We start from the raw sequence: 7403 nt of genomic DNA on the forward strand, positions 1-7403 counted from the left end.
CTGTGGCTGCATTCCAGGCCAGTCAAACAACATCTGGAGTGTTGTATCATGGGCCAATTTTGGCAGTCACGTTTTAGGAAGGATAATGGTAAGCTTCAGGGAATCATAAGCTCTGCTCTGCATCTACAATTTGGCCTGGTTTTAACTCCAAGGACAAGATGACCCTCCCTGGTGAAGCTCATTACTTCTAACCTCATCACCATGCTGCTAACTCAAGTCTTGATTGACACCACCTCCCTCAGCCTCCTCTCTCCTCTGATTGGAGGCTGGAGACCCGAATACCAAACTCCTCCCAATGCCTTCCTTTGTAGAGGGCAGAAATTTGACTCAGTGCACTCTACTCTGCATCTGCTGCTCTTCCTGGTTTCAAGTCCATGGAACAAAATTCCCCCAAGTGTTCTCTCACACATTTTCTTGCCTCATGTCTGAATCTGGCTCTGAACTTAGGTCTTCCTAACTCCAGACCCAGTGCTCTATCCACTGTACCACCAAGCTGAAATAACTAGGAATGATTTATCTAAAGAAGAGAAATTTTAAGGGAAGTATAAGTAATATCTTCAAATCTTTGAAGGATTGTCATTTGAGGGAAAGGATTATATTTGTTTTTCTTAGTCTCAACAGGGCAGAAAGACAGAGACTAGCTTGATGTGGAAAAATTTTCCAACAATTATAGTTTTTCCAAATTCAATGGACTCCCTCAAGAAGTATTTGCTTGCCTTTTTCCATCTTCCTCGTCTCCTTGGCAGTTGTATCTCTACCAAGGCATGACCTCTCAGGCCACAAGCTGCTCCTCATCCCGTAAATGCCGCCATCATGCCCCAAAAAATCGAGGAAATAAAAGACTTCTTGCTCACAGCCAGGAAAAAAGATGCCAAATCTGTCAAGATCAAGAAAAACAAGGACAATCTGAAGTTTAAGGTTTGCTGCAGCAGGTACCTGTACACATTGGTTATCACAGACAAAGAGAAGGCAGAGAAACTTAAACAGTCCTTGCCTCCTGGTTTGGCTGTGAAGGAGCTGAAGTGAAGGAATCATTCATTGTTACACCTATATTAAAATGTAGAAGAAAAAAAAGAAGTATTTGCTTGGACTTTGTCAGAAGAAGAACCAAAACAGCAATGTAGCTGGAAAAAGTATAGCAACACTCCCCCCTGCAAAAAAAAAAAAAACTCCTCCAAACAAATTGAGAAAACTTACCCCAAAATATCCTGTTGGAGATATCCAAGAAAAAGTCATAGAGATTCATTTTTCCAGCCCTGTTGAGCACAGGGAGACGGGTATTGAAGACTGTAGACACTGGGGACTGATTCTGGCCAGAAGCTTCATACATGGACTCAGCTTAGGGAGAGTCTGTGTACCAGGGCAAAAGGAGATCCCAGAACAATACTTGTATAACATGATAGGAACAGGCACCAACTGGTAGATTTGTCCTAAAAAATCAAGAAAGATACTAATTGAGAAATTAATAGTTTCAGCAAAGTTGTAGGATACCAAAATAAACTCCCAAATATCAACAGTATTTGTACATAATAATAACAAAACCCAAGAAGCAAAAAATAAAAAGGGAAATTCCATTCCTAATAGCTACAAAATGCATAAAACTTCTAGAGATCGATCTACCAAAGCACTCAAAAGATTTTTATAGATGCAATGGACCAAATAAAAGCCAATGAAAACATGTGACAACAAGAAATATCAAAACTAAATCAAAAGACTGAAAAAATACAATTTTGTAATAAAAACACTTGGATAACAAATGGAGGAGAAAAAGTTAACAATTTTTTAACTACTTGAACACCATTTTGTGTATTCTTTCTACTTATCCATATGTATACATGCTATTTTACCTGGTTGAATACCAGTTCCTTGAGGGCAAAAATCTGTTTTTGTCTTTGGATCCTGGCCTCTAGGATAATGCCTGACATAGAGCATTTAATAAATACTCATTATAGATTGGTTGATACTATGCTCTGTTCAACAATTGTCCATGGTTCCCTATTGCCTCTAAGATAAAATACAAACTCCTTAGCAGAGCATCTAAAAACCCCCAACGTCTAGCTACCAGCTCTGTTTTCAATCCATCATATTAATCCCTTCCATGCATTTATTTTGTTTCATCCAAACCAAATTTCTATCTATTCCCTGTATATGACGTTTCCTTTCCCATCTTTATCCCTTTGTACAAATTGTCCCCCAAAACTGGAATTTACTCCCTTTTCACCTCCACCTCATTGAATCCCTAGTTCCTTCAGAGCACAGTTTATGTGCCATCCCTTACAGAATGTTATTACCTAAGTTATTAGCACTCTCTTCCTCTTGAAATTGCTTTGTTTATATTTTATTTTTATTCTCTTATGTACATGTAGTTGCATATAGTAGTATTGAAATTTGGAAGCACTTTGTCTACAAGGACCATTTTTATCCTTTATATCTTCTGTACCTCTCCTAATACTTCGATAATGGGTGATTAATAAATATATGTTAAATTACTGAATCACCTTTTCCTGCAAAAGTTTAAATGATAGAGTAAAAAAAAAAAGTTTACACAACAGGGAGACCAGAGGAGCTTAGAAAACCCTATAGGCAGCAAAAGCTTCATCTCTTTGTCAAGGAAAGAGAGATGGCAACAAAGTGCAACTATGGTTTAGTAATACAATCTTATTTGCAAAACCTTATGGAATAGAGGTGGCCAGGTAGCACAGCGAGTAGGAGCACCGGCTCCAGTATCAGGATGACCTGGGCATCAAATCCAGGCTCAGACACTTAGCACCCACCCAGAAACACCTGGCCATGTAACCTTGAGCAAGTTACTTAACCCCAATTGCTTAGGGGAGGCCAGGTGGCTCAGTGAGTAAGAGCACCGGCTCCAGTGTCGGGATGACCTGGGGATCGAATCCGGGCTCAGATACTTAGCACCACACCCAGAAATAACTGGCTGTGTAACCTTGAGCAAGTTACTTAACCACAATTGCTTTAAAAAAAAACTTATGGAATATCAAATTATGAATAGTGTTGCCTTGTACAACAGAAAGTATAACATCAGAACCAAATCGCCACATAATCCCAGATTCGTGTATGAAACTGGCAGGAGCACATACAATGAAACAAATATATCAATATCCCAATAATAAACTATTTTTATCAATAGTGACAGGAGAACCACCACATTTAGACCCTAATACCTTATTTCCAAATGGAAATAATAATTATACTTAAATAGATGAAGATATAAAGAATAGTTGGACCAGAGAAAGTTTGCAATGAGGAAATGCATGTCAGATGTGATATGATCTGAAAAGCATTGAGGGGTATCCCTACAAGGGGAAGGTATCCAGACTGTGGGGTTGGGGGATCAACAGATAATATTAGCCCAAATAAGGGAAGGAAGAGAACATTAATGATTTGTCTACACTGCACTCTTGGGCCAAAAATATTTCCCATCCACTCATTATTATTACATGGTGTTAAAAGATAGAATAAAGTGGGAATCTGGTCTATTAAGAACCATTATGAAAGTTAGATTTCATTTTTTAGAGGAAAACTCCTTTCACCACCAAAAAAATAAACAAAACATTTTGAAAGAAGGGTGGACATAAATGTGAAAAACAGTGTGAAACAGATTCCCATATAAAGATGTTGCCACCCACAACTCTATGAATGTGTTTATTCCCTGACAAAATGTTTGCTTGTTGTCATGCAGCTAGAGCCTCAGAGATGTGGGACTGGATAGTGGGAGAGGTGAAGGCTGGAGCTGTCTCTCTTCATCAAAATTGCAGCTGAAGATATTATGAAGGACAAAATGCTTAAGAATGGGAACACACCGGAGACTTGAAACTAATCCCTGGGGGATACTTGAAAAGAAGAGCCAATAAAGGAAACATTGATCCCCTGGTCAGACAGATATTGGGGGGAGCAGGAGAGGCCAGTGCTTGTCCTTCTGGAATCATCTTTTGGGACCATAGTTGTAGATATTGTGTGACTAGTATAAAGGGGATCCATTCTGCTAGAAATGTTTTTTTTTTAATTAACTACTGCAATACTTTTGAAATGTTGATGTTTATATGAAAGTTCTTTCTGAAATTTTGTCCAGCAGCCTTCACATGTAAAATCATACCTCTCTTTAGATTCTGTTTCCTTAAATGGGGAATCTAGAGAACCAACAAAGATACTAATTGAGATAATTAACAGCTTCAGTAAAAGCACAGGCTATAAAGTAAACTCTCAAAAATCAAAAGTATTTCTAGGTAATAATAACAAAACCCAAGGAAGAAAAATAGGAAGGGAAATCTCATGCCTAATAACCATAAAGTGAATAAAATATCTGGAGATCAACCTACAAAATGTTCCTTAAAAACATAAAGACCAATTTAAACAGCTGGAGAAATACTCAATATGCATGGATAGGCCAAGCCAATATAATAAAAATGGCAATGCTTCCAAAGTTAACTTACACTTTTAATGCTAAGTCAGTCAAATTACTAAGGAGAAACTCTATAAAACTTGATAAAATAATAACAAAACTCATTTGGAAAAATAAAAGATGTAGAAAAGGTAAATGACAAAAAAGAAATAATGATGAAGAGAATAGTACTTCTAGACCTCAAACTATGTTATAAAGCAGCATTCATTAAAACTATCTGGTTGTGGCTAAAAATCAATACATAGATCAATGGAAGAGAGTAGACAAGGGAGAATCAGATGCAATGGAAGGGGAAAGAGGAAGGATATTGGGGATAAATGATGATGTGAAAAACACAACATATCAAGAAAAAAATTTTTAAGCCTCCAATGTGAGATGTCAAACAATCTTATTGCAGAAGTCAGTTCTCTAAACTTTACCAGTTTCTCATCTTCCTCTGACAATTCAATTACTTCATTAATAATTTACAGAATGCATATGAATTGATGCTAAGTGAAGTATACAAAATAGTGCTGAATGAAGTGAGCAGAACCAGGAGAACATTGTATAGTGTGTGATGACCAACTTTAATAGACGTAGCCCTTTTCAATAATGCAAGGGCCTAAAACAATTCCAAAGGACCCATGATGGAAAATGCCATCCACATCCAGAGAAAGAACTAGGGAGTCTGAATGCAGAGGGAAGCCAATTATTTTCTTTTTTGTTTGTTTGTTTTGTTTTTTTCTTTCTCATGGTTCATCCCATTCTTTCTACTTCTTCTACATGACATGACTAATATGAAAATATGTTTAATATTTTGTATTATATATAATATTATTATATTTATATATAATAATTATATATATTATATATGTAATGTATATGTAGAGCCTATATCAGAATATATGCCATCCTGAGGAGCAGGTAGGGGAGGGAGAGGGAGAAAACTCAAAACTTATAGAAGTAAATGTTGAAAACTAAAAATAAATAAGTTAACTTTAATTTACAGATGGCAAACAATTTCTAGAGTTTTATGAATCAATGGAAAGAGCACACAATTGGAGATCCATCAAAGCATTTGACTGCTTTTAGGACAAAAAAAAACCCCCAAAATCCTAGAAGAGGGAAGACATTGTGCTATTACCCTGTGAAATATTTACCTTCCATTATAATTAAAAGTCTATCAAAACTGACTCCATAAAGGTCCAATAAATATGTACTACTTATGTACTTTTATATGATTATCTAAAAACAGGAGTATATCATTAATGAAGTGGGAAGTTCGATGAGGGTTCATCAGGTTTGGGTTTCCCCTCAGGAAATGGACAGAAATAAGAATGGTAACTTGCTTTACTTGGTAGCAGTAACTTTAGAGAGAGTATTATATATTCCAGTTAAATTAAAAGTAGAATCAGGTAGAACACACAATTACATCCCTTCACCGTCCTCATTAAATTTCAGTTCAACGGGGAATGGTGTTATTTCTACCTCCAGTTTTTCTATTAAACTTGTATTTTAGGCCAATACCCACTGATGGGCTGCAGCAAGCACCTGTGTATCTTATGTAATAGCAGCCAGTGGTGTATTACCAATAAGTGGAGTGTTTAATTGTTTCTAATTATTCCATGCAACTATTTCTTTTGTGTGAATAATCACAGATTGTTTAAGAACAGAGCCCCAGTTGACTATTTGGCAAAAATCAACAGGCAAGGCTGAAGCTTCAAGTTTTCTCTTGGGGCATTTCTGCAGTAAATTACATTTCATACAGAAACTCCAGCTATCTCGCTTTGAAATCTTGCTGGAATCACTGTGGCAAATTAGTTGATCTGTCAGATGAACGCTATTTGCAATTTCTAGTCACAGACTTGTGGTACATTCTTACTTCACATTCGAATTTTGTCTTGATGAAATTGACTTAACAAGCAAGTGTTTATCACACTTACTGCTGGCAAACATTGAATTATCCATGCTCCTGTTGAACCTGACACACACTTACTTTTGAGAAAATTTGACTAGGTTGGAAAGTTTACTTAGATAATTATATTACATCTTACATTGGCAATTTCAAAATATAACACACTGCATCTCAAGGAATCATGCAAACTTCAAAAACCATATGACAAGTTCAGCCATCTCTGAGATAAAACCTGGTTATAGTTTGAGAGGTAAAACACAGGATCCCAGGGACAACTGGGATCTACTCTTAAATCAAGAAACAATGTAGTATATTACTAAACATGGAGTCAGAAGAGCAGGGTTCAGCTCTTATTTCACTGCACACTTCGTGGCCATCACCAAGTCACTGAGAGACTCATTCTCCTAGGCTGCAAAAATGAGAATTGAAATATTTGCACTATCAACCTCATAGGATTTTCATGAGAAAGTCTTTTTTGCAGACCCTAACATGCTATAGAAATATAAGCCATCATTCATAATGTTGACCTTGAGCTGGACAGTCCTTAGAGCTTATAGAGTCCAACCCCACAAAGACACTGAGGTCCAAAGGCATTAGCTGACTTGCTCAAAGTCTTGTAGGTAATATGCAACACAGACAGGTTACAAAGCACATTTCCTGACCCCTTCTGTAATACTTTACCTCTTCCACTATTTCCAAGAAAGTAAAGGTCAAAAATTTCAGGGAGAGAAAGTAGGGGCCACTTTAATGTGATCAAGGTGCTGGGTTTAGTACTGTCTCATTTGCCAGAAGTGCCCAGTGACTGAATTTTGTCTAGGCACTTGGATTTTGCCTCATCTGCAAACCATTATGTTCTCAGCCACATCTATAGTTTGTAATAAACTGAGAGCAATTGGAACCTACCTGGCTTGTTTGAAAGAAAGTGCTCCCCCCTGAACATGAATTATGATCTTGGCCTCTTTTAAAGTCGTTTCATTAGAAAAGGCATGAAGACCCAAGAAGACCCAAGCATGCTATACTTTTAATTCTATAACATCATTTCTTAATTTACAGGGCCTTTGAAAATCAGACAGGTTTCATAATCATTAC

The 7403-nt window shown here is 36.9% G+C and overlaps 1 pseudogene; it reads left to right on the forward strand.

Moving 5' to 3' along the window:
* The first annotated feature begins 798 nt into the window (after positions 1-798).
* Positions 799-1077, forward strand: LOC138159109 (large ribosomal subunit protein eL38 pseudogene; annotated as a pseudogene).
* Positions 1078-7403: the final 6326 nt, after the last annotated feature.

Source organism: Petaurus breviceps, unplaced genomic scaffold (assembly GCF_028583685.1).
Source record: "Petaurus breviceps papuanus isolate PSGF00001 unplaced genomic scaffold, PetGlider_PUasm1.0 175, whole genome shotgun sequence".
NCBI lineage: Eukaryota > Metazoa > Chordata > Mammalia > Diprotodontia > Petauridae > Petaurus > Petaurus breviceps.